At 38.0% G+C, this 27439-nt stretch overlaps 2 long non-coding RNA genes across 3 annotated transcripts in view; one reads left to right on the top strand and one right to left on the bottom strand.

Moving 5' to 3' along the window:
* LOC140850198 (uncharacterized) overlaps positions 1-27439 on the top strand; it is a 164050-nt gene that overhangs the window by 107517 nt on the left and 29094 nt on the right. The window lies entirely within an intron of this gene.
* Positions 193-27439, bottom strand: LOC118970719 (uncharacterized). Of its 2 annotated transcripts, none has more exons than XR_005058773.2 (3): positions 26773-27439; positions 8947-9221; positions 193-556 (listed from the first exon to the last, which is right to left on the bottom strand). It is a non-coding gene; the product is annotated as an uncharacterized lncRNA (long non-coding RNA). The 2 variants fall into 2 exon arrangements; XR_005058772.2 differs by lacking the exon at positions 193-556 and adding an exon at positions 3909-5126.

Genomic DNA, 27439 nt, shown 5'->3' with positions numbered 1-27439 from the left:
GCTGTTCCCATAATGCTCTTTACGGTAGAATAATCCAGTTCAGGATCCTGTGTTTCATTTGATTGTTATGTCTCTTCATTCTCCTTAGGTCTAGAACAGTCTTTCCTTGACTTTAATGACCTTAATAATTTTGAATATGAGAGGCCAGTTGTTTTTTAGTAGAATGCCATTTAGTTTATTTAGGCTTTTTATTATGACCAGATTCAGATCCTGCATCTTTAGAAGAACATTATGGAAATGATGCTGTGTTTTTCTTTTATCATCTTATCGAATGGTACACAGTTTGATTTGCTCAAAACTAGTGATGTGAACTTTGATCACTTGATTCTGGAGGTGTCTGTCATGCTTTTCCACTTACCTTCCCCCTGTGTAGATAATAACTATATCATGGGATGGCACTGGGAGCTATATTAATATCCTATTCTTCATCAAACTTTCAATTTGGTCATTTATTACTTATTTTGATCAGTATAGACACATTTAAAAAAACATTTTTAATTCAGTGAGTTTTTATCCATTGTTGCCAACCATGCATGCACAGCGTAGTCTCCAGGCTCTAAAGTGAAAGACAAAAAAGTTAAACTGATAGATACTCTCTCAAAAGGCAGAGCTTGCAGCTTGAGTGCAAATTAATTGTCTATTAAAGGGAACATACTGTTTGGAAGGGTATACTAGAATCAACTCTAAGCAACAGTGTTCATGGCACAATCCAAAACTTTTTTAACACTTGAGAACTAGAAAAACATGATCCATTCTGAAGAGAAAAGGCAATCAATGGAGACTGACTCCAAGATGACCAGAATGTTGGAATTAGACAAATATTTTCAAGCAAGTTTTATGACTCTGTTTAATAATGTGAAGAAAAATATGCTTGTACTGTATGAAAGGTTACAGTATCTCAGAAAATGAATAGAAACTTTGAAAGAACCAACATACAATTCTTGTGAATAGCTCTTACTCCAGTGTGGGTCACAGAGTAGATGCTTTAAAAAATGTTCATTAAGTAAAAATGAGCCATTTCATTATTCTTCTCCTTACCTATTTGTCTTTAAAGTCCTTCTCTTATTCTTTTCATCTGTCTGTTTAAAATTTGGCTTTATTCTTTTAAAAAGTTTTTAGCCCTAAGATATTAATTTCTTCATTCAAACATTTATTGAGCAGTTGTTATGTGCCAGATGCTGTTCTAGGAGCAGTTTATTAAAAATAGAAGAAGAAAAAGATGAAGAAGAGGAAGGAGGGGAAGAAAGTTCATTGCTTCATGAAGGCAGGGATATTTTTTTCTATTCCTAGTACCTAATATAATGCCTGGGACATAGCCAATCACTCTAATTAATATTTACTAAAAGAATGAATAAATAAGCATAGGATTGAATGAAAATACACCATAAGGAGATCTCTACTTTAACTTTTATCTATATTTTGGTCTTTTAAATTCTCTTAATCTTGAGCTCCTAATTTTATGTATTTCTTTTTTCATACTTTTTTCTCTTTTTTTTTTATTTGTGGGGGCAGGGGTTTGTTAGCATTTTCCCTTCATAGCATCATCACTCTATGCATTTTCCTGACCATCTGTCTTTCAGTATGGAGAGGTAGAATTCACTGATTGGCCATCATTAATTTTTCTCTTTCAACCTTTATAGACTAACATGAAAATATTAAATTTCAAGACAGTTCTTTATTGATCATAGCTAGTCCTGCTGCCTGTGAAGGAGGCATGGTCTGCCTTCTGAGCGGCTTCTTTTCTTTCACAAGCCAAGGTAATAGCTCCCTTCAATAGGAATACACATGGAGATGTTTGACGTCAGACAGATTTCAGAGTAAATGTATGTGGATTCAGGCTTCAAAAAATGACTCCACAGTGCTACCTTGTTAATAGTTATTCAAATATGACTGTTTTCATTACAAGTAAGAAAAGTTCAAATCAAACTGGCTCAAGTATAAAGAGGAAATTTATTAATAGCCTTATAAAATCTCTGGTGAAACCAGGTGATAGAGTGATTCAAATAATGTCACCATGTCCAGCCTTGTACTCACCACTTCTTCGCTCTGATTCCCACTCCGTGTGTTCCCTTCTCGGGCAGGTGTTCTCTTTATGGTGGAGACATGACTGCCAGAAGCTTCTGACTTACATTTAGTCTCTGTATTTTTCTTTGAGTGCCTCTCAGCTGCCTGATTAGACACCTCTGTCCACATGCTATTACAAAAGCATCCATTATGTCCAGGGGCAAGGAATACGCTATCGTTCAGACTTACTTCCTGTGTCCACCTGTGGGGGAGACTGCTGGTGCCCCGAAAAGATTCCCTCAGATTTACTTTACAGGTTCTTTGACCTCATCCTTCACGTCTGTGTCTTTGCTATGATTGCCTTGAAGCTACAATCTTAAGAAGATTGCCCTGGGTTGCCCTGGCCCACAGAGAGATGCATTGTAGGAAGTCAGATATCTGGCATCTTGTGCCAGTCCTAGGGTAGCCCAAAGTCATTGATTAGATTGGTGTGGTATATAAAAGCTCAGTTCTCTCGCCATGAGGCAAAACAAACTCTTATTTTCAATTTATACTACAGAATTTTCTCTGGCATCAGACTGATGCTGGAATATCACCTGAAATCAAATCAAACACTTGTTTGACTTCTTCCCATTCTGATCTTGCTTCTCCCACTTTGCTGATTTATCTGGGAAACACTTTCTTAATAAGTCACCTGCCCTCAAATCCACAACTCAGAATCGGCTTCCAGGAGAACCCAGCCTTAGAAAACATCCTTGAATGTAGGAGTCCAAACAAATATGGGGTCAGAGTTGGAGAAGGAGGGTATCCGAGGAAAATCAACACGCAATTATCAGGTAGGGTATTGAGGCTGGTAAGTAAAACAGTAAGATTCTACTATGGGTAACTTCCAAATTAGTACAGATTTAATTCTTTTAATCCTCCTTTTCTCAGGGGCAAATATTTCCTCTATAAAGTGTGTAGTAACAGTTCCCTCTGGTCCATCTTCCATTTTTATGTTATTAATGCTGTTCTGTCCTCTCTATTTGTTTTGATGTTTTCACTTTGGTTGACTGATTCCAATGCCAGCTTATTTAGAGATATCCTGAGGTATTTAGAGTCTTTTCTATTGAGATCTGTGTGATACAGACTATAAAAATTATGTATCTGAGCTTGGTTTGTCCATCATCAAATCAAAAGCTTAACCTAAAGCTTCTTTAACCATCTTAACTTAAAGCTTCTCCTGAACTTAATGTTTCCTACAGATCACATGCTTTCAGGGGATAAATAAACAATCTTGATATATTCCTTTGTCAACTTAATTTCACTCCCAATCTTCTCACCATTGGCATGATAAGATATTATATATCTCATATTTAAATAGTGTTTTTCTTTCAGTGTCTGTCTGATTCAAAAAAAGTACCATGGTTTGCTTTATTAAGATGTATTTTAAGAATTTCATAATATGTACCTACTTTCCCTCAGTCAATGTATGGTTGCTGTTAAGTCCATTAAGTGGTCTACTAACAGACCAGACATTTCTGTATATGCATTACATTCTGTGAAATTCTAAACAGGCTTTGGGGTAAGAATTTAAAAAGAAACCAACCAACCTGTAATCCATCTTTAGGAATGCCAGTAGTCCAAACTCCATATCTAACTTTCAAATATTATTTATTCACTCTATTAACACTTCTTTCCATAGTCACTGTTTCTTACTTCTGTGTGAGTTATTTCAGCTTTTTACAAATTCCATTCGTTACAGTAATAAAGGTCCATTTAGAGGGGCTTCAACAACCCAGTTTTAAATGTTGTTTTCTCCCTGAAACTGGCCTGACCATACATAATGCTACTTTGTTTTTTCCTCAAAGGTTTCATTTATCATTATGCATAGCTACTTATGGCTCATCTTCATATCCCTAGCACTTAGCACATTCACAGACATATAGCATGTGCTCAACTAATGTTGGTTGAATCGATGCTTCATGAATTATATTTCATGAACAATCTGGTAACATTTGGTGCTGCAAGGTCTGATTTTAAAATAATTGTGTTTATGGGTTGTTGACCTGCATATTCAGAAGGTCTTTGAAGTCTATAAAACTTATCTGTATTATCTTTGTGTAACCCTCACCAGACACCATTAGGCAGGCATAGTTTCCACCATACAAATGCAGAAGTAGAGATGCTTAAGAAACATTAAATGACTGGTGCAAGGTCACACAGCTAATAAGTGATGAAGTTTTTATCAAACCCAGGCCTTCGAACTCCATACCACAATTCCCTCTTCATTCTCAGATTGGTGGCCTGGCATAGCTCCTATCCCATATCCTGTCTCTCTAACTTTCATTGTTCCTGAGACAGGTCTAAAAATACATGTATTATTTAATTCCTTCTTTTTAATTAGGGGATAACATGTTCTGTAATCTTTTTCTCTTGAACCCAATACTGGCTTTTTTCCCCCCCTCAATTTTGTAACCTGATCTATATAAATTCCTTTTCTTTGTTTCTTGATTTACTTTAATTCTGTTCAAATTCCTTTACTTTTGTCTCTTTCTATTTATGTTCTCACATGGGTCATTTCTGCAAAAGGACTTCTTTATTTTGTTTTCTAAAGCCCATGGCTTTTCTCTCTCCTTGGGGTATTAAAAAATCTTTAAAAAATGTCTTATTTTCTGATGTCTTTCTTAGCTTAAAATATATCAGAGTTATATATCCTTGGTGACATTACTTTATATTTGTTATAGAAAGTTGGGAAATAGTGATATCTTTTTATTACTGAATTGCCAATACTAGCATATGATGATCTGGCACAAACATTTATGTGGGACGCAGTCACAGGGCATGCACAAAAGAGAGAATGGGTGGCATATAACAAAGCTGAGACATGAAAAAGTATGAGAACTGTTTTCAAAAGTTTAAAATACAAAATAATGTCAAAGCAGTATAAACATTTTAAAGATATTTGCCATAAGATTAAAAAGAATGGCCTGGACCTACTCTGTAGAGAAGTGATCTAATGCTTACGAATGACTAAGAGACAGGTCAGTTTTTCAATTTCAACTTCTGTTCTTCTGATTTCTTTCTCAAAGAGAGTTGCATAACAGCTTTAGCAGCTCTCAGAATGAAGCACCGAGTCTGACCTAGAATAACAGAGAAGGTGACCTCAGGCAAGTGCCAGGATGTGAGCAGGCATGGCAGTGGGCCCATATTAAAGGAAAATGTTCTGTAGATCCATGATTTCTCATATCCTTTAATACATACATATCATTTACATATTTATTTTTTTCCTCTTTTTTCTTTTTTTGACAGAAAATAAATTCTTCCAATGAAATCTTAGTGGAAGACCGATACATAAAACTATGGGGAGAAGAGTGGAGATGTGGAACTTAATGTTTCTGTTTTCCTATTTCTTGCTCTCTATCTCTTTCCAGAGCACTTGCAAATATGTCATTCTCAGGTTGAAGTATAAATGGCTATCAGTTGTGGTATGTTAAAAATGAAGAATCTCGTGTCTCACCACCAGTAATTGTTAATAAAAATAAAACAAAAAAGAATGTAAGTATCTCAGGTGATGCTGATCTAAACACTGTCAGAGCTGCACACAATCCAAAACCAGTAAAATAGAGATAAATTGCCCTTTGGTTTGCAGACTAACAGAAAGGGTAAGAACCTGAGGTAGAAGGAATGAATGAAAGGCATCAAGTTCCAAACAGTTACAAGTTAATGCAGACAGAGGTTTTAGTGGTGTCATCAGCAGTTAACCATGACTGGTTAAATCCTTTTACTCATTTATCTTTCAGACTTGGTGTTCATGGGGCGTGTTTGTGACTATGGAGCAACTGGGAATTTAGGACAAAATAAGACAAAACAAAGCACTGTTTTTCCTGCTCTTCTCAAGGAAGCTCCGTCATTTCTTGTCGCCAGGACAATTCAGCCAACTCAGAAGGCAGCTAATGCTTCTCCAACAATAAGTTTTACCTTGTCCCCTCCACCTCCCATGGGACATTGCCAGCTTAGCTTGGCGCCCGTCCTTTTTCATCACCTGCCTGCGTGCAGCAGTTTCCCAGGGGCCTGGGTGGGATCCCTCACTCACTGGTATTTCACCCTTTCCGTATAACTCCCCTCATGGGTACTGAGGAATCTTTTACCTTCGTCTCTATTTTGTGGATGTACATCTACAGGGAGAGTTTGCTTTTCAGTAGCTACTTTGTCACGTTCCTTCTCCTTCGCTATCTGGGCCCCAGCTGTCAGTCACGCACCTCAGCCACGAGGGTGACGTGGATGGCTCCACTCCAGCCAACTCGGCTTCTGATTTTACCTACCGTTGAAAGAACCTGTCAGGTACATTCCTCAGGTGCAGTTTTTGCTCTTCTCACAGGGAAGCTGACCCCTGCGTGTCAACTAGCCCCAACCCTGTTCACCCAAAATAAGTTTTGGTGGAAATATGGAACGTGAGAAGGAAGAACTCCTCCTCCCGGCATGCATTCAGTGTCTCTGAACAGGCTGGGTCCCTTCACGACCCCAGCTCCCTCCTGATAGGTCTGTCGTGCCTGTAGTGCCTCTCAGGTGTCCCTGGCCCCGCGGTTCAGGTAACCCTGCCTTTTTCTCCCTTTGTCTCTCCTGCTCTACAGTATAGTGGCTTTTTGCTGTTGCTAATCCTGGGACTATCTTGACTTCTCAGCTCCTCCACGACCTATGCAACCAATACCCTGAATTAAATTCCCTCTGACATAAATACTTCAAATGGTTTCTGATTAAAACCTCACTGTCATACCTCACTGTTTCTTCTCAGTTCCCTTCCTTTACCCTCTTTCCCTTTTCTCTCTTTTTCCTCCTTCTCTTCTTTCTCCTCCTTCCTTTTGCAGCTAAGGAACTTCTCAACTTAAGTGTAAGACTCCAAACCTATTTCAGTTTTCCCAGTGCGCTCAAATGTGAAGCTTCCTCCTGTCGTATCCCAATCTCTTGAAATTAAATTTCCATTCATCAAAGGAGATTTTAAATTGGTTGAAAGGATTTTTGATGGTTATAATTATAGTCTGTGACCATTTAAAACTAAGATGAAAAGAGTGATTACAAAGTACTGAATCAGAATCATCTGATGATTATGTAGATGGAATAAGAAAGATGGAGAAGTCCATATGCTAGTTTATTTAGGAGAATCTTGTGTCATTTATGCTATTAAGCATTAGGTGAGAAGGGTTGCTGAGACCAGACATCAGAAATATGTTTTCCAAGGAAATAATCTTTCCCTTGTCTGGAGAAAATCATGCGCTTCTCTGCAAGTAAGCTTGCCGGAGGAATTCTCAAAAGAGTGTGGACATTCTGCAGTGGAGACTCCTGACCTCCAGGCTTGATTTGTCCCAGATCTATCAGCTATGCTTATTGGTAGTTAGAGATCATAGAAAACTGTACTTTTCCCCAACAGAAATATTTTCATTCTGGTAGCAGCATATGGTAGTGAAGGATCATATGCCCATGTCCTTCACTCCCAAAGAACCCATCACTACCACCATCACACCATCCTTACACACACACACCACACCACTCTTACACACACACACTACACCACACTCACAAACTTAATATGCACATATGGGGAGATACACACTAGTAATTGTTCTCATCTGTACCCTTCGGAAAATGTTTCTCTGGATCAGGAAACAGTGTCAAAGGCTTTCAGCATTTGGATTTCTAAATTTTCTTGATAATCTAAGTTGTTGAGTAAAAGGTAAAAAGCTGGATGGATGTCAGATTGTTAGATCGAAGGAACTTTGTATAAGTAGTGTATCTTTAAGAGAGGGATTATTAGGCATTTTCTGGATTTGAACTCTGGTTCCCATTTGACCTTAAACAAGTCATTCAATCTCTTTAAAGTTTGGTTTCATTATTTTTATAATAGTACTTAATTTATAGGGTTATTTTGAGGATTAAATAATGTAAGTCCATTAAAAAGTATATGCTACCTAGCAAGTTGTAAACCTTCAAAATAGTTGTTGGTGTTGTAGTTTTTCTGTTACACATACAACTCCCAGGATATGTTATGGTGTTCAATAACATAAAATTCAATATTGTATGTCTTCTACAGTTACACTGCTCTATAAAGATTCTTGAAGTTGCAGAATGATGAGCTAAAATACTAAAAATATTTTATTGAAGAAAGCTTAAAACATATTAAACACACTTTTCTAAAGACAGATAAGTAACAAATAATTAAAGATTTTCAATTAGTGTAGGAGTTTTATTATTGAACTTTGCTATCATCCTTTAATTATTTTCAATAGCCTGTGCAACCAGAAAAATATTAATTTTCTCATGTAATGTGAATTTGTCTTATCTACCACTAATCCTTTAGTGCTTTGGTTCTGTCCTGATATTTCCTCTGCTCATTCATTTCCACTGAACCTGTTTCCTTCTTTCATCATGACAATGGAGTTTGCCTTCACTTTTTAAATCATTCAGTTCCTTTTTTGCATACAAATGTAAAATGCCACTCATTTTGAACCCTAAGGTTGACACAGTAAAGATTCAGCAAAGAATTCTAGGAAAATGGTGTTGTGTCCATGTTTTTTTTTTCCCTTTTCCTTCTAATGCTAGTCATCTGCCTCATGGCTCACATGGCTGCTAAGACAACCTGGTTGCATTCTCCTGGATGCATGTAATGCATTGAGGGTTGTGGGAATCCAGTTAGTGAGAACTGGTGTAGATTAGGATTGAGACTGAATAGTAATAACATCTAAGAGTTCAGGAATAAGCATTAGAACTCAAAAGGTTCCTGCGAGAGTTTAGCTGAGTGATCTGTGGGAGCCAGACCAGCTACATAATTTGGGGGCCCAGTGTGAAACAAAATGTGGGAACTCTTGTTCAAAAATGATTAAGAATTTTAGATAATGATAGGAGAACATTAAACCAGGCATGAGACCCTTCTAATTTCAAGCCTATGTGACTACACAGAACACTTACCCATGAATCTGGTCCTGGGTTGGAGCAGGTTTTAAGAAAAGGAGAGTATAAACATCAGTCTTTTGTGATTGTGTCAGTCTCTTTAACCCAGGAATCAAGGAGGTGAACCCCTGGGCTGAGTCCTCCCATCCATGACGCTCAGGGGGTATGAGGTGACCGGGGAGCAGAAAGGCTTCCTGCTAAGATCATGTCAGGGGACTGGCAGTCTGCATGTGACCATATCAGCAGCCTTAGGGTTTGGTTTCCTCTTCTTATTCTACGTCGATCGAGAGGTCCTAACAAATGTTATCAAAAGAAAAAAAATGAAGGAAGACAAGAACTGACACAAACATTGAGAGAATAAACTTTTTCTTAAAATAATAATATTGTATATCAGAAAACATAAAACATTTTTCAAAAATCTAAGATAATTCAGGTCTCATTACTGAGACTTCCATCAAACTCCCCACTAAATTATTGCATGTTATCCTTTGTCTCTGGCACTGTTCCTTGAGAAACTCAAGTTAAGACAGGTTCTGTTTAAAAAACGGGAGGAGCTGTGTGTTCCAATAAAGGAACAGGGAGTTGAGTGGATGCTTTAACACTAGACAGTGTATTTTTATATCCCTTTATTTACTGCCTTTTAAAATGAGATTAGGTCTTCCATTATTTTTTAAATGTCTCTGGTAATGTTGATTTCCTTAGGTGAAGGGTAATAGAAGAACCAAGTGTTCTGTGATGGATCTTCAATTAACTACAGAATATACAATGGTGGGTAAAAGAATTTGCTACTTTTGAATACAATGCTCTTAATTAAAAATTTGTCAGGAAGAGCAGTCCTAATTTTCCTTTATGTCCTTTGAAAATTTGCCAGGGATTTAAAAGCCTTCCATCATTACTCATGGCTTCTGGACTTTAACAGTCCCTTAGCTCCTGAGTTAATTTTATGTCCCAAGTCAAAATTATTTCTTTAGGCTTTCTTTTCTATGTCACCTAATTTAGTAAGTTTTTGGAATGGTTATTCTGATTATGCTTTTGTTATTTAATTATGTGATTACTGTGATAATTATGCTATTCTGGAAGCAGCTTCTAAATAGAAAACTCTCTGAGACTGATCTGGGAATTTTCCAGTTTTATGCCCATCTCTTTTGATCTTAAGGTTGTCCAAGGAATGATGTCATGTTAATGAACATCAGAAGTAAGACCAGCACTTGAGCTTCCTTTCTCTATTGGATTCAGTTAAGAGAGCTCTTCCAATTACAACCTCTATTTGCTTAGAAGTTAGCAGCCAGGGATAACAGTTTCTCCAAGGGCAGCCTTCTAAAGTTTTGTGGCTTCTTTTGTTTCTAGCATTTCCTTCTAGGTTAAATCTCTCTGAACTGTTTTCAAACAGAGGAAGAAACTCTTAAAGGAAAACAGCAAATTTGCACTGGGGTACACATTTGAATGTCAAACATTTTACTCTTGCAGCTGAATTATACCTCTCATGTTGAGCCCATGAGACTGAACAGAAATATGGCAGAAATACACTCTATCTATATAAATCTGGTCCCAGTCACTTACCCCTGGCATCATTAAAATGGACGTCGGGAAAATCACAATGCTGTGACCAAGTATGTAAGCTTATAGCTGTTGATGCTGATTGTCTGAGGCCAAATCCTGACTCTTCCACTTATTACCTGATTCTGACAAAGGTTAATTTCTTTAAACTTCTGTGTCCTCATCTGAAGTACAGGCAATGACTACAATTACCTTATCAAATTGCTAGGCCCATGTGAAACGCAAAGTGTTAGCTGTTATTCATTATACCTGCTAACATAAAGTGTAGTCAGTAAACGCCTGCAATATCTATGGATTTCTCTATGATGCCTATGAACTGTCTTTTAGGTTTTTAGAAGGTGAGGAAGCAAGGAAGAGCCACGGAAAGTTGCGATGAATTTAAAATCAATGCCTTTAGGGGAAGCAACACTATGTATTGGTTAAGATCATGGTTTCTTGAGCTTAAAAGCCTGGGTTCACATCCCAGCTCTGCCATTTATTAGCCCTTATTAGCACTTGAATGAGCTACTTAACCTCTCAATTCCTGTTTCCTCATTCTGAAATGAAGGATAGCTATAGTGCCAACTTCATACCGTTGATATGAGAGTTTAATTATTCTTAAAGCAGTTCCTGGTAGAGCAGGCTTCATGGTCAAGTAAACTGCAGTTGTACAGGACACAATGACATAAATTGCAAATGAACACCATGATAAGTGAAGAGATAGACTGTGAAGGAAAAGAAAGATCTTTATATTTTAATATCTTTTATAGCACTTTTCTCTTGACTTTTGAAAAACTCTGCATTTTCCTTTTGCACATGGCCCTAACAAACTGTGTAGCTGGACCTGTTGCTTGGCATATTATAAGGATTATGTATCTACATCTATATTTATATCTATATAACTATAAAACAATCAGTGGTGGTTCCAGATTTTTGTATTGGAGTGTTGTATTCATAAAAGGAAAATCCAGAATTTCTATCTCTGAAGAGAATTATTCAAACAGGGAAAGATAGCTTACTCAGTATCTGAACTTGTCACTGTGAGTTTTATATTCTTCATGGGAACACCTGCTATTCCTAGACTGGAAACTTTTTCTTCTATATTGCAGATGGTCCCAAATAACCAGATGGTCAAGGTCTATAGTACACAGTTTGTTTCTTTCACCCGCTTTTAGGCACTTTTCATTGTTCCTCAAAAGAACTTCTCAGCTTCCCAAACCCTTTCAAATACATGATTTCATCTAAACCACACAGCCTTTTGAATTAGGCACTGGAGAAGTTAAAAAATGATGTGTATGGCTGTCTAGTTACCAATAGCCCCTGGAGGGGCATCACCTGCTGAGCCCATCACAACCCTGGGTCTGACCCCTCAGTCTCACAGATTCAGAAAGCAGTGTCAGTTTATCAGAGCTTTACTGGACTTAGGCATGCTGACTCACATCAACTAAACCCACAGGAGAATGAAGTATAGGATACAGAATGCCAATGCTGTAATTTATAGAGAGAAATGTAACTTTCCAGCCACACCAGAACATTCTCTCCTCGTAGAAAATCATACTGGGAAACTAGATTATCAGAAGGCAGCTTGTGAGCACGGAATCAGAACAAAGAGAGTTGACTGGATAACTCATATGTTTAATGGCATCAGGCTCCAATGGTCTGATAGATCTGTCTTGTCAGTCGAATTGGGCAGGTTTGCATCATTTTATCTTCATAGGACACTTAGTTCCCCAGTCAGTGCTGGAAGCAGTACTGGTAATTCATGCCTTCCGTTCTCTCATGCTCCTTGCTGACGAACTCATTTTCTGATGGATGCATTCTTTCCTGAGATATGTGATATTTTATCAATATTGTAGCAGCCAGATTCTTTTCCTTTCTGCTCTGGCATAGGGAAAACTTTTTCTTCCTTAAGGCACTTTTCATATAAAAGGGATTTTGTATAATTCATGTCAGTTTTAAGGTTTAACTCAGCTTTTTTGACTATATTGTTCTCATCACTACCTTCAGGCAGTTCTATCTTCATTTTACAAAACAGAAAACAGACTCAGGAAATTATAATAATTTTTCTGAGGAAGGAATCCACTGTTTACATCTCTTCAGGGTTTTTTTTTTTGTTTGGATGCAAGTTTTAATGACCTTCTTCCTACTATGTCACTCTATACTACATTTACCTTCTTGAAATTTAAATAATTCTTGATTTCAAGGCAGCGTTATATTAATTTCCTACAAAATTTCATGACTTGACCTACAAAAATACTACAAAGCCTGTCTCTTAGCTCTTGTTCCGACTTCTCTCTCTCCCTCTTACTCCTCTTCAGCCACACTCACATGTTCTAGCCTCAGGGATTTTGCACGTGTTTTTTCCCTCTGCCTTCAATTCTCTTGCCTTAGATATGCCCCCTCCTCCACTCCTTCAGTTCATTCAGAGCTCCACTCAAATTCAATGCTGTCTAAAATTAGACCACTGTCACTACCCCATCCCAGTTCCACCCTTTACTTTTCTTCATGGAACTTAACACTAAGTTGTATCTCGTGTAAATCATATGCATATGTTTTTTATGTGTTTATTGTCTGACTCTCCTAGTAAAACAGCTTTGAAAGAGCTTTCTTGTCTTACTCATTGCTACATCCTCATTCTTCTGAACAATCTCTATCTACTGCACTGGGCTATTGTGGAATTAAAAAGTGCCTGTAGGGCTCTTAGCATCAATATTGGTCTTTATTGAGTGGGGGATGCATACTTCGTTATTTAACATTCATGTGCTTCTTGGCTCATTCACTGAACAACTTTCTCTTGATTCTTTTGTGTTCAGAAGTAGGTGTTCATTAAATATATGAGGTAACAGAGAGATTAATGACTAATGACATGCTATGGGAGTTGAGAGGAGGAAAGAGTCACTTCCAATTGGGCCAGCTTTAGGAGAATATTTATGGAAATGGCAACATTTAAACCAGGTCTTGAAGGTTGAGTTTAATTCATTTCTGTGGACATAGAGATAATAGGCACTCATACATTTACCATATGTTCTATAGCACTCTGCTCTGTATGCTCCATGAGGGAAGAAATTTTTCTATCTAGTTTCTTCATGATATGTATAATATGAAGTCTTGATATATTGAGTACTTCTTGAGATATAGATGTCAAAAATATATATTTCATTATATGTTTTATATATACATACATATGTAATTATTAGATTCAAAGAAAAAGTGAAGTGTTACAAAATTTACAAAGATGAAGATGAGATTTTTGATAAATATGCCACTGAAGATTCTAATTGAAAAAAGGTGAGATAGTAGGCTTGTTTTGTGATTTTGCCTATGAGTTTGTCAGTGAGGTTGCCACTGAGATTTAGGGTTGTCAATGAGATTCAAGTATAATTTGTCAATTAGAAGCCCATTTTTCTCTCTTGCGGAAAGTTGGAGTGATTAATATGTATACAGTTCAGAATGAGTTTCAAATTAGTTAAAGAGTTACTATGGACTGTTGATGTTAGTACACTTACCTCATACTATATATATTTTTTAAATTGGAGTTTCAAAAAAGCAGTGGTCAAAAAGGCTCAGAGAGTTTGAATAGTTCCCTAATGTCATGATGATACCTTCTCTGTCTTGTGAGATTTTTAGTGGTTAAGCTCTGAAGCATATTACCTGATAATAATTAAAACTCTTATATTTTTATGACAGGAAATTCTCCCTTGGGAATACCTGTTCGTATACAATAGGCACTGATTTTTTTTGTATCTCTGTTATTCATAGGTACAATGACATATTTATACATTTATTTAATGGCCAAATCACTCAGCTAGTATGTGACTGAAGAACTTAGGTCAGATATTATGAGACTAAACATGATTCTTATTTCATTTCAGCACAGCAGCCATGGCAAGGAAAGAAGGGTCTAGTTTTTCCTCAGATTTTTTTCCTCCTTACTTGGGCATCAAGTTATCAAAGGTCAAGTTTGCAACCCCTTGCCTTGGGGATGACCAGCTCCAATGGTCATTCCAGGACAGTTGCAAGGACATACTTGCTAGTTCTAAACACTTCTTTGTTTGCCAGTTTACCTGGCAGAGTATGAAATGCTTCCCTTTTAGATTCTGCCTTTTCAAAACAACATATGTTGATACTTGGTTTTATAACTGTATTACAGCTAGCATGCAATGTTTATTAATTGTGCCTGATAAATTACAATTTTCCAAACCTACTTGGGTTGGAAAGCATGGTATGCTTAATTATTTACACCTCTCAGCCAGTACCACTGTTAGAAAGTTATAGCAATAAAGGGTTCAGATATCACAAAATGCTGTTTACTTTATCTCCATGCCAATGATATTTATAAGAATATTACAAAACACATGGGATTTTATTGGGCTTTGGAAAAATTATAATTCCCTAGTGTTCCAAGCTGTGGTAGGTTATCTTGCAGCGTAATGGTGTATGGTTCATTTGAGTTGTGGATGTGATCCTGAAAACAAGGGATGGACAATAAATTAGGGAAATTCTAAATGAACTTTGAAAGCCAGTGCAGAGGGACACAAGAGGGCTAGCATTGGATTCTTGGGGACAGGAGAATGTTAAGTCATGGTAGAAGCTATATATATGTTGAGTGTTGTTATATCAGAATAATACATACTGAAAAAAAATCTATGGACCTTGTTGTATGAAAAAAACATTAAAAGAAAAATGTGTGAGTTACCCAGAGAAATATCAGTTCAGGCTCAGAGAAGGGGGTACATCTAACAGTCCAACAGGACAGCCTTGGGTATTTTCTTGTATTAGTTTAGGCAAGAGGGAAGGAAGGTCCTTTTCTTCTTTTGTCCTTAAGCTTTATGTTGTCTGTTGAAAACAGAATCAAACGGTGATGTTTTTAGGTCTTGGAAATAGGAATTACTAAGCACTGGTTTATTAGAAATATGTAGAATATCAGGTTCTTTTATGACTCACACAACTCCGGCAGATGTTGATCCTTAACATCAGAAATTAGTGCCTTGGGTACACTTTTTTTAAGACAGCCATCTTTGAAGGAGTTACTGATGAACTTGGCTTGGTAAAAACCTGACATGGGACAATAAAATAAGGTAGACATATATAATTTAAATACCATGAATTGTCCTATCAGGAATTAATTTCCACTGAAGTAACTTCTAGTTCCCATGCCTTCCCTTGTGTGTGTGTTTTTTTAATGCCTTCCATTTTCTAACTCTTCGACCATAAGTGGTGCACTAGTTCCTTTGAGGGGTTTTCAACGTGCAGGTAGTTTTTGGAAATCTTCCCCTTTGCTGCTCAACAACAGCCGTGATCAGTGCATGGGAGTAAATATGTGTGTGAAATATTAGGCTTACACTTGGAGAATTAAAAAAAAAAGTCATTGTTCATTATACCTCAGTAAAGCTGAAGAAAAAACCCAACATTTTTTGATTTAAGAATCAAGGGATTATAAAGTAGCTAACATTTGTCACTGGCATTGAGTAGGGAAGCGAGTTGATCCACACTGTTGGTGGTCAGCAGCTGTCAGCCACTGCGCGCTTCATCTCCGCCTCACCATGCGTGGCCTGCAGAGGGTGCCAGGCACAGAGAGCGCCCTCAGTGCGCCATTGCTCCATGTTTAAAGGGGTATTTAATGTCAGTGAAGTGCTCTAGCTGGGGCACGCTCTTCATTTCACACACAGAATAAACTGGGCTATAGGCCTGTTCAGAGTTGGCCTTAGTAAGTCAAAATGGTGCCTGGTGATGTCCTGCTTGAAGTCCTCGAACAGTGGGAGTAGCTTTAATGCCTGACTCTGGGAGTGTCCTTCATCTGCAGAGCAGAAAGAAATTCCTGGCTAGGGACCATTCACATTCCATGGTTGTTTGTTAGCAGCCTCCTTTACCATATATCAAAAATATTTTCTAAACACATTAGCATAATTAGAACTCCTTTTATAGCCAAGGGAGAGGGGGCCATTTCTCTGCCTTTGTGATGCTTATCAGCCTCCCACTCAGCTATTGCAGCTCTATTGTGAATGTACCTCAAAATGGATTAGATTTGAACACAACCTGTTACAGGCAGTTGTGGCAGGGTTATTAGGTGACCAGTGACTTCTTCTGTTTCTGAAGGAGGCCATATGCTGCAGGGAAGCATACTGCCCTAGGGTCAGGAGACCTAGAGTCCACTCGGAGAAGCTGTGGTGTGGTTTGTGTGATAATTTGTTTCTCGGACCTTAATTTCCTTTTCTGTAATTGAAGAGGTTGTTTTAAGTATTCAGAGTTACCTCCAACTAAATGATCTCATGGTTTGTTAAAGGGTTTCTAGAGGAGTGTCAACTCCAGGCGTTAGAATATGAGATCTTGAAATTGAATTAAGAGATTAAATTTTGGAGTCAACCAAACCTTTACTGATACTGTCTCCATTATATACAATGTGTGTATTTTGGCATTTTGCAGACTCAACTGTAAAACTGGCAAAGTAATCATTCCTTCCTCATAATGTTATTGTGAAGATTAAATTATATGTTTCATTTCAAGTGATTAGCAATAGCCAGGCTCAGGATAACACTAAATAAATATTGTTTATTAGGAGGAAGAGAGACATCTAATTGCTAAACATTCAGAATCCACTGAGACCTTAACCTTCACAGTGAGAAGTGAAGTGCAATGAAAAAGAATTGATTCCAAGTTTTATACTGCAGATGAGTAGTACTGACCTCCACAAAAAGTATGAATTCAGAAAAGTCAATTTTCTATTTCTAAGCCTATAGAATATTTTGTATGATTTTTCTTTGGACCACAAAACATGCTCTTTCCTTAGAGGTGCCAGGGCAGGCTTACATATGTAATTACTTCTTTAAATTTAAAAAGATAATCAACCCACATAATTATTCTAGAAAAATAATTAAATACATGTGGGTATAAATATGTATTTGTCAGTGAGTGTGTTTATTAGTTATCATTATTTTTAACATTTTTTCAGAGGATGCATGCACATTCCTAAGTTTGAAAAAACAAAAGGAGTAAAAAACTTTTCTCTCCTGACCTCATTTACCCATTTCTTTATGACACCCTCAAACTTTCCCCACAAAATTTAGCTATTTTTATTAGTTTCTTGTGTATTTTTTCAGGGTTTCTTTATCCAAGCTTAAATCTTCTCTTTTGTTTTCATAAAAGATAGTATATTCCATGCCTTTCAATACCTTGCTTTTTTATTTAACTCTATATCCTATAAATCTTTCCAGTGGGGCAGATTGTATTTCCCCCTGATGGTAGAAACAATAGTTTCCCATCCAACTATTTTTCTTCCACTGTGACTTTGACACTCCTCTTATCAGAGATGTGTTGATGAACCTGAACAGGCTTGTGATCATGGAGGAAGTGACACTATGTGATGAGGCTAGACCAAAAAAGCAATAGAGCATCATCCTGACTTCCTTTTTAGGATGCTGCCCTTGGAATCCAGCCTAAGAAAACAAGAGGAGAGGCTACGTGCAAGTTTTGTAGCTTCAACCCAGCTGAGATTCCAGAAGCCAGCGTTCAGCCCCATGCTTGTGAATGAGCAGACCTTCCAAGTTCTTCAGCCTCCAGCAGTGGGAGTCAGCTCCCAGCCTTCAGGTCGTCCCAGGTGAAACCCTGTTGTCTGGTAGAAGAGAGATAAGTTGTGCCTATGGTATCTTTTTGGAATACTCATATAAGCCATGAGTATAATAACATGTTCCTCGTTTTACATCACTGAGTTTGGGATGGTTTGCTGTGTGGCAGTTGTAACTAGAACAGATTTTTTGCATCCTTTTTCTGCAGCTTTACAGTGTTCTGTTGTGGACCTATTATCATATTTAAATGCATCCCAACAGATGATGACTTGAGTGGACACAATTTTTGGCTATTGAAAAAAGTTCTATAGTAAATAACCTTGTAAATATATTGTTTTAAATAGATTCAGGCATATTTATGACTAAATCTCCTGAAGTGGGTTTTCTGGGGAAAAGGTAAATGAATTTATAAGTTTGAGTAAGCCTGTGTATGGGCTGTGTGAGTTTATACTCACACTTGCAGTATCTAGAAGGGTTTGATTCAATCCAGTCTTGCTAAAGTATGATGTGGAACTCTCAGCTTTTTGCTATTCTAGCAAGTAACAAATAATTTCTCATAATTACTATTTACAGTTCTTTTATGGTGTAAATTTGAGCAACTCTTTGTATGAATATATTTTTATGTGGACTATTTCTTTAGATCCTATGTCAATTTCTAGGTGCATGCACATATTAATAAAGTTAGTCCTGTATCTACAAAATGATTTGCAGACACTTTTCTTTTTTTTCCTGTATCTACAAAATGATTTGCAGGCACTTTTCTTTTTTTTTTTTTTTTTTAATCTTTTATTCTTTATATTTTTCTGAAGCAGAAATAGGCATATATATTTGTTTTCCAATTTTTTTCCCATGACTGTAACAATCTAAGTCTTGCAAATTTTCTTTTTTTTTTTCCTTCTGTTTTACAGTTTTCCTAATTGTGGGTAAAGGCCAAGTGATAAGCATGGTGCTCCAGATTCTCCTTATCTGGGGAAGCATTCAGGTTCTCATTTTTAATCATGATTCTCTTTTATTTTTATTTTTATTTTGGTATCATTAATCTACAATTACATGAAGGAGATTATGTTTACTAGGTTACCCCCCTCACCAAGTCCCCCCCACATCCCCGTTCACAGTCACTATCCATCAAAATAGTAAGATGCTGTAAAATCACTACTTGTCTTCTCTGTGTTGCACAGTCCTCCCTGTGCCCCCCAACACTATACATGCTAATCGTAATGCCCCCTTTCTTTTCTTCCCACACTTATCCCTCCCTTCCCACCCATCCTCCCCAGTCCCTTTCCCTTTGGTAACTATTAGTCCATTCTTGGGTTCTGTGCTTCTGCTGCTGTTTTGTTCCTTCAGTTTTCTTTTGTTCTTATACTCCACATATGAGTGAAATCATTTGGTACTTGTCTTTCTCCACCTGGCTTATTTCACTGAGCATAATACCCTCTAGCTCCATCCATGTTGTTGCAAATGGCAGGATTTGCTTTTTTCGTATGGCTGAGTAATATTCCATTGTGTATATGTACCACATCTTCTTTATCCATTCATCTACTGATGGACATTTAGGTTGCTTCCATATCTTGGCTATTGTAAATAGTGTAGCGATAAACATAGGGGTGCATCTGTCTTTTTCAAATGGGAGTGCTGCATTCTTGGGGTAAATTCCTAGAAGTGGAATTCCTGGGTCAAATGGTATTTCTATTTTGAGCATTTTGAGGAGCCTCCATACTGCTTTCCACAATGGTTGAAGTAATTTACATTCCCACCAGCAGTGTAGGAGGGTTCCCCTTTCTCCACAACCTTGCCAACATTTGTTGTTGTTTGTCTTTTGCATGGTAGCTATCCTTACTGGTGTGAGATGATATCTCATTGTGGTTTTAATTTGCATTTCTCTGCTGACAAGAGATTTGGAGCATCTTTTCATGTGTCTGTTGGCCATCTGCATTTCTTCTTTAGAGAACTGTCTATTCAGCTCCTCTGCCCATTTTTTAATTGCTTTTTGTTTGTTGAGGTATGTGAGCTCTTTATATATTTTGGATGTCAACCCTTTATCTGATCTGTCATTTATGAATATATTCTCCCATACTGTAGGATACCTTTTTGTTCTCTTGATGCTATCCTTTGCTGTACAGAAGCTTTTCAGCTTGATATAGTCCCATTTGTTCATTTTTGCATTTGTTTCCCCTGCCTAGGGAGATATGTTCAAGAAGAGGTCACTCATGTTTATGTCTAAGTGATTTTTGCCTATGTTTTTATCTAAGAGTTTTATGGTTTCATGACTTACATTCAAGTCTTTGATCCATTTCAAATTTACTTTTGTGTATGAGGTTAGACAGTGATCCAGTTTCATTCTCTTACATGTAGCTGTCCAGTTTTGCCAGCACCATCTGTTGAAGAGACATGTCCATGGCCCCTTTATCGAATATTAGGTGACCATATATGTTTGGGTTAATGTTTGGAGTCTCTATTCTGTTCCATTGGTCTGTGGCTCTGTTCTTGTACCAGTACCAAATTGTCTTGATTACTGTGGCTTTGTAGTAGAGCTTGAAGTTGGGAAGTGAGATCCCCCCAATTTATTCTTCCTTCTCAGGATTGCTTTAGCTATTCAGGGTCTTTGGTGTTTCCATGTGAATTTTTGAACTATTTGTTCCAGCTCATTGAAGAATGCTGTTGGTAGTTTGATAGGGATTGCATCAAATCTGCATATTGCTTTGGGCAGGATGGACATTTTGACAATATTAATTCTTCCTAGCCAGGAGCATGGGATGAGTTTCCATTTGTTAGTGACCTCTTTAATTTCTCTTGAGAGTGTCTTATAGTTTTCAGGTTATAGGTCTTTCACTTCCTTTGTTAGGTATATTCCTAGGTATTTTATTCTTTTTGATGCAATTGTGAATGGAATTGTGTCCTGATTTCTCTTTCTATTGGTTCATTGTTAGTGTACAGGAAAGCCACAGAGTTCTGTGTGTTAATTTTGTATCCTGCAAGTTTGCTGTGTTCCCATATCAGTTATAGTAGTTTTGGAGTGGAGTCTTTAGGATTTTTTATGTACAATATCATGTCATCTGCAAATAGTGACAGTTTAACTTCTTCTTTACCAATCTGGATTCCTTGTATTTCTATGTTTTGTCTAATTGCTGTGGCTAGGACCTCCAGTACTATGTTAAATAACAGTGGGGAGAGTGGGCATCCCTGTCTTGTACCTGATTTCAGAGGAAAAACTTTCAGCTTCTTGCTGTTCCATATGATGTTTGCGGTGGGCTTATCATATATGGCCTTTATTATGTTGAGGTACTTGCCCTCTCTACCCATTTTACTGAGAGTTTTTATCATGAATAGATGTTGAATTTTGTCAAATACTTTTTCAGCATCTATGGAGATGATCATGTGGTTTTTGTCTTTCTTTTTGTTGATGTGGTGGATGATGTTGATGGATTTTCGAATGTTGTAACATCCTTGCATCCCTGGGATGAATCCCACTTGCTCATGCTGTATGACACTTTTGATATATTTTTGAATTCGGGTTGCTAATAGTTTATTGAGTATTTTTGCATCTACATTCATCAGGGATATTGGTCTGTAGTTTTCTTTTTTGGTGGGGTCTTTGACTGGTTTTGGTATTAGGGTGGTGTTGGCTTCATAGAGTGAGTTTGGGAGTACTCCCTCCTCTTCTATTTTTTGGAAACTTTAAGAAGAATGGGTTTATATCTTCTCCGTATATCTGATAAAATTCTGAGGTAAATCCATCTGGCCCAGGGGTTTTGTTCTTGGGTAGTTTTTTGATTACCACTTCAATTTCTTTACTGCTAATTGGTTTGTTTAGATTTTGTGTTTCTTCCTTGGTCAGTCTTCGAAGGTTGTATTTTTCTAGGAAGTTGTCCATTTCTTCTAGGTTTTCCAGCTTCTTAGCATATAGGTTTTCATAGTAGTCTCTAATCTTTGTATTTCTGTTGCTTCCGTCTTGATGTTTCCTTTCACATTTCTGATTCTGTTGATATGTGTTGATTTTCTTTTTCTCTTAATAAGTCTGGCTAGAGGCTTATCTATTTTGTTTATTTTCTCAAAGAACCAGCTCTTGGTTTCATTGATTTTTTTCTATTGTTTTATTCTTCTCAATTTTGTTTATTTCTTCTCTGATCTTTATTATGTCCCTCCATCTGCTCACTTTAGGCCTCATTTGTTCTTCTTTTTCCAATTTTGATAACTGTGACGTTAGACTATTCATTTAAGTTTGTTCTTCCTTCTTTAAATGTGCCTGGATTGCTATATACTTTCCTCTTAAGACTGCTTTCGCTGCATCCCACAGAAGTTGGGGCTTTGTGTTGTTGTCATTTATTTCCATATATAGCTGGATCTCCATTTTGATTTGGTCATTGATCCATTGACTATTTAGAAGTGTGTTGTTAAGCCTCCATGTGTTTGTGAGCCTTTTTGCTTTCTTTGTACAATTTATTTCTAGTTTTATACCTTTGTGGTCTGAAAAGTTGGTTGGTAGGATTTCAATCTTTTGGAATTTACTGAGGCTCCTTTTGTGGCCTAATATGTGGTCTATTCTGGAGAATGTTCCATGTGCACTTGAGAAGAATGTGTATCCTGTTCTTTTGGATGTAGAGTTCTATAGATGTCTATTAGGTCCATCTGTTCTAGTGTGTTGTTCAGTGCTTCTGTGTCCTTACTTATTTTCTGTCTGGTGGATCTGTCCTTTGGAATGAGTGGTGTGTTGAAGTCTCCTAAAATGAGTGCATTGCAGTCTATTTCCTCCTTTAGTTCTGTTAGTATTTGTTTCACATATGCTGGTGCTTCTATGTTGGGTGCATATATATTTATAATGGTTATATCCTCTTGTTGGCCTGAGCCCTTTATCATTATGTAATGTCCTTCTTTGTCTCTTGTTACTTTCTTTGTTTTGAAGTCTATTTTGTGTGATACTAGTACTGCAATACCTGCTTTTTTCTCCCTATTATTTGCATGAAATATCTTTTCCATCCCTTGACTTTAAGTCTGTGCATGTCTTTGGGTTTGAGGTGAGTCTCTTGTAAGCAGCATATAGATGGGTCTTGTTTTTTTATTCATTCAGTGACTCTATGTCTTTTGATTGGTGCTTTCAGTCCATTTACATTTAGGGTGATTATCGATAGGTATGTACTTATTGCCATTTCAGGCTTTAGATTCATGGTTACCAAAGGTTCCAGGTTACTTTCCTTACTATCTAAGAGTCTAACTTAACTCACTTAGTATGCTGTTACAAACACAATCTAAAGGTTCTTTTCTATTTCTCCTCCTTTTTCTTTCTCCTTCATTCTTTATATATTAGGTATCAGATTCTATACTTTTTTTCTATCCCTTGATTGACTTTGGGGATGGTCAACTTAATTTTGCATTTGCCTCACAATCAGCTGCTCCCCCTCCCAACCATGATTTTACTACCTCTGGTGACAGCTCTCCAACCCTAGGAACACTTCCATCTATAGCAGTCCCTCCAAAATTGACTGCAGAGATGGTTTGTGGGAGGTAAACTCTCTCAGCTTTTGCTTATCTGGAAATTGTTTAATCCCTCTTTCAAATTTAAATGATAATCTCACTGGATAAAGTAATCTTGGTTCCAGGCCCTTCTGCTTCATGGCATTAAATACATAATGCCACTCCCTTCTGGCCTGTAAGGTTTCTGCTGAGAAGTCTGTTGTTAGTCTGATGGGCTTTCCTTTGTATGTGATCTTATTTCTGCCTCTGGCTGCTTTTAAGAATCTGTCCTTATCCTTGATCTTTCCCATTTTAATTACTATGTGTCTTGGTGTTGTCTTCCTTGGGTTCCTTGGGTAGGGGGATCTGTGGATCTCCATTGCCTGAGAGACTATCTCCTTCCCCAGACTGGGGACGTTTTCAGCTGTTACATGCTCAAAGACACTTTCTATCCCTTTTTTCTCTCTTCTTCTTCTGGTATCCCTATAATGCGAATGTTGTTCTGCTTGGATAAGTCACACATTTCTCTCAATATTCTTTCATTTTTGAGATTCTTTTTTCTCTCTGTGCCTCAGCTTCTTTGTATTCCTCTTCTCTAGTTTCTATATCATTTATTGTCTCCTCCACTTTATCCAACCTGCTTTTAATACCCTCCATTGTGTTCTTTAACGATTGGATCTCTGACCTGAATTCATTCCTGAGTTCTTGGATGTCTTTCCATACCTCCATTAGGATGTTGATTATTTTTATTTTGAACTCCCTTTCAGGAAGAGTCATGAGGTCCATATCATCTAAATCTTTCTCGGGAGTTGTATTAAAATTTTACTCTGGACAAGGTTCCTTTGGTGTTTCATGTTTGCATATGGTGCCCTCTAGTGTCCAGAAGCTCTATTCTGGAGCTGCTGAGCCCCTGAAGCAATGTCAGGGGTTGCAGGGGAGCGGTACTGGGGGTAGGAAAGAGCTGTTCCCCACTTTCTGACTGCTGTGCCTGTCTCCACTGCCTGCGCCAGTGGGCTGGGCACACAGGTATTAGTTTTTGTCCCAGAGCAGCATATATGGATCCCTGCTTTCCACAAGCAGCCGGTATCCCAGTGTCCCCAGGAACTCTGCCTATATTAACTTTCCAACCCAGTAGTCATGCGAGTCTCAAGAAAGCACCATGAAATGTAGGTTTGTGCTCCCAGAGCAGATCTCTGGAGCTAGGTATTCAGCAGTCCCAAGCCTTCCACTCCCTTCCTGCTCCATTTGTCTTCCTCCCACCAGTGAGCTGGGGTGGGGGAGGGGCTCGCATCCTGTGGAGCCACAGCTCTGGTACTTACTGCGTTGCTAAGGTCTGCACTTTTCTCCAGGTGTATTCAGTCTGAGCATCCTCTTTCCTGTTGCTCTCTCAGAATTAGTTGCACCAATTAAATTTTCTAATTGTATCCAGTTTTAGGAGGAAGCCTCTGTCTCTCCTCTCATGCTGCCATCTTTAATCCTCCGGTAATTATTTCTTCAAAGACACTTTCTATCCCTTTTTCTCTCTCTTCTTCTGGTGCCCTTATAGTGCGGATATTGTTCCATTTCAATTGGTCACACAGTTCTCTTAAAATTCTTTCATTCCTGGAGATCCTTTTCTCTCTCTCTTCATCAGCTTCTCTGCATTCCTGTTCTCTGTTTTCTAGTCCATTAATGGTCTCTTGCATCTCGTCCATTCTGTTTTGAAGTCCTTCCAGAACTTGTTTTATTTCTGTATTCTCCCTCCTTAGTTCTTGCATATTTATCTGCAAGTCCATCAGCATGGTTATGACTTTTGTTTTGAATTCTTTTTCAGGAAGACTGGTTAAATCTATCTTCCCAGGTTCTTCTCAGGGGAAGATGTAGCAGATATTGAATCTGTCTGGGTTAGTCTTGTCTGGATCAAATTTTTTTGCCTTTTCATGTTGATAGGTGCAATGGTGAGCAATTGACTTTCTGTCAGCTGGGAGGGCCAAGTCTTTCCATTAGCTCCTGGCGTTTCTTTACTGGGACAACTGTGACCCCTAGTGGCTTGTGTTGGGCAATTTCATGTAGACTGTGTCTCTGAATCTTGCCCGGCGGGTATGCAGGAAGCTCCCTTTCTGTGGGCGTGGCCAGCCTCAGGCTGCAGCTCTGCTATGGTGGTGCCCCGGAGGGGTAAAGGACGGGGGGCTGTTTCGCTGTTTACCTCTGTGAGGGGTCTCAGAGCTGTTGCCCAGGGGGCTAGTGCGCCCAGGGTTTCCTGAAATTTCCAGCTACTGGACTGTGACCCGGGAAGCTTCCTTCCAGCTGTGGCATCCCTGTCTCTATAAGACTTTCAAAAAACACTTGCTTTTCTTTGTCACAGGGTCGCCAGCTTTGGGACCCGCTCAAAGGTCTTGCTGTCCTGTTTCCCTAGTTTCCAGCACTCCACGCATGCACTGTGTCTGCACTCTGGTGTGGATGGCTAGGGCTGGGTGCTTAGCAGTCCTGGGCTTCCTCTCCCTCCCCGCTCTGACTCCTCTCCTCCAGCCAGGAGCTGGGGTGAGGGGCGCTCTGGTCCTGCTGGGCCGGGCTTGTATCTTAGCCCTTTCACCAGGGGCTGGGTACTCGCAGGTGTGGATGTTGTCTGGCTGTTGTCCTGTGTCTTCTGGTCTGTCTTTTAGGATTAGTTCTATCTGTTGTATTTTCAAAAATATATGTTTTTGGGAGGAGATTCCCACTGTCCTACTCACACCGACATCTTGGCTCCGCCCCTGCAGACACTTTTCTTATTTATTTTTTCTTTTGACTTTTCTTACAATATTTTGTGTGATCTGAAAGATTTTGATTTTTATGTAAAGTTATTGATGTTTTCTTTTATGGTTTCTGGATTTTGGGTCTTAATTAAAACAGTCTTCCCTCTCCAATGCAATCAAGTATTTCTCCATCAATAAATATCATTATATGTGTATTTTATATATAACATGTATATATATATATATAAATATATCTAATCATTTTATATATAGATACCAATAAAATAGAAATTCTCCATCATTATTTCATAAATAAATGTGATATGTATCAGTTTCATATATAAACATGTCAGTTATATATATATATATATATATATATATATATATATATATATATATATATATATATATATACTGGTTTTATAGTAATATATAAATTAGTGCATCATTTATTTGAGGATTAAAAGATTTAACGCACAACCATCATGTGATGTTACATCTGACCAACAATTTCTCAGCAGCGTTGTGGTTCTGTACTTACCCAGTGCAATGAGAACAAGCAGGTGGTTCAATATTAAACTCACCTTCACATGCTCTGGAACAGTTATGAAATTGGTTTTTAAAAACATGCCAACCAGCCATTTAAGAAGAGTTCCTTATTTGATGAGCAATGTTTGCAATTTCCAAACTGTCATCATATGTAATTTCTCATGTCATCTTCAAGATACTCCTGTAAGCCAGGGGGAGAAAACAAAGGTGTTATCCCTCTCTCTTTACAGACAAGGTGTTTGCATTACAGCAGGGACCAAGATCATAATGACAGCACTGGACTCAAAACCCAGGTCCCTCACTTCCCATTGCTTTTCAGGCTCTGTTGACTGTCCTTCTCTGTCATGACCTCATTTGTCAAATGAGCTCTGCATTAAGGTAAAAGGCATGTTACTCCTGTGGTGGCAGTTCAGTGGGAGGCTTTAGAAGAGAGAAAAGTTCCTTGAATGGGTTTTCGTCGGTGCTGGTGGCCTTCCCAAGTGAGTGGGCAAGAATGCCTCCAGCGAGGTTCAGGTCTGCTCTTTCCCACTAGGGTCCTGGTTTCTCTTTTCCTTCAGACAGCACCGGTTTCTCTAATATTCACCCTGTTGACATGCCATTAACAGAGCAGAACATGTTGACGTCCAGCTGTTGCTTTCATTACCAATTTGTTTTAATTGGTCTCACACTGTTTTCCCCTCACTTTTGTACTGTGTTGGTTTA

The sequence above is a fragment of the Manis javanica genome, chromosome 1 (assembly GCF_040802235.1).
Source record: "Manis javanica isolate MJ-LG chromosome 1, MJ_LKY, whole genome shotgun sequence".
Classification (NCBI taxonomy): Eukaryota; Metazoa; Chordata; class Mammalia; order Pholidota; family Manidae; genus Manis; species Manis javanica.
This window is presented reverse-complemented; position numbering and strand designations above follow the sequence as displayed.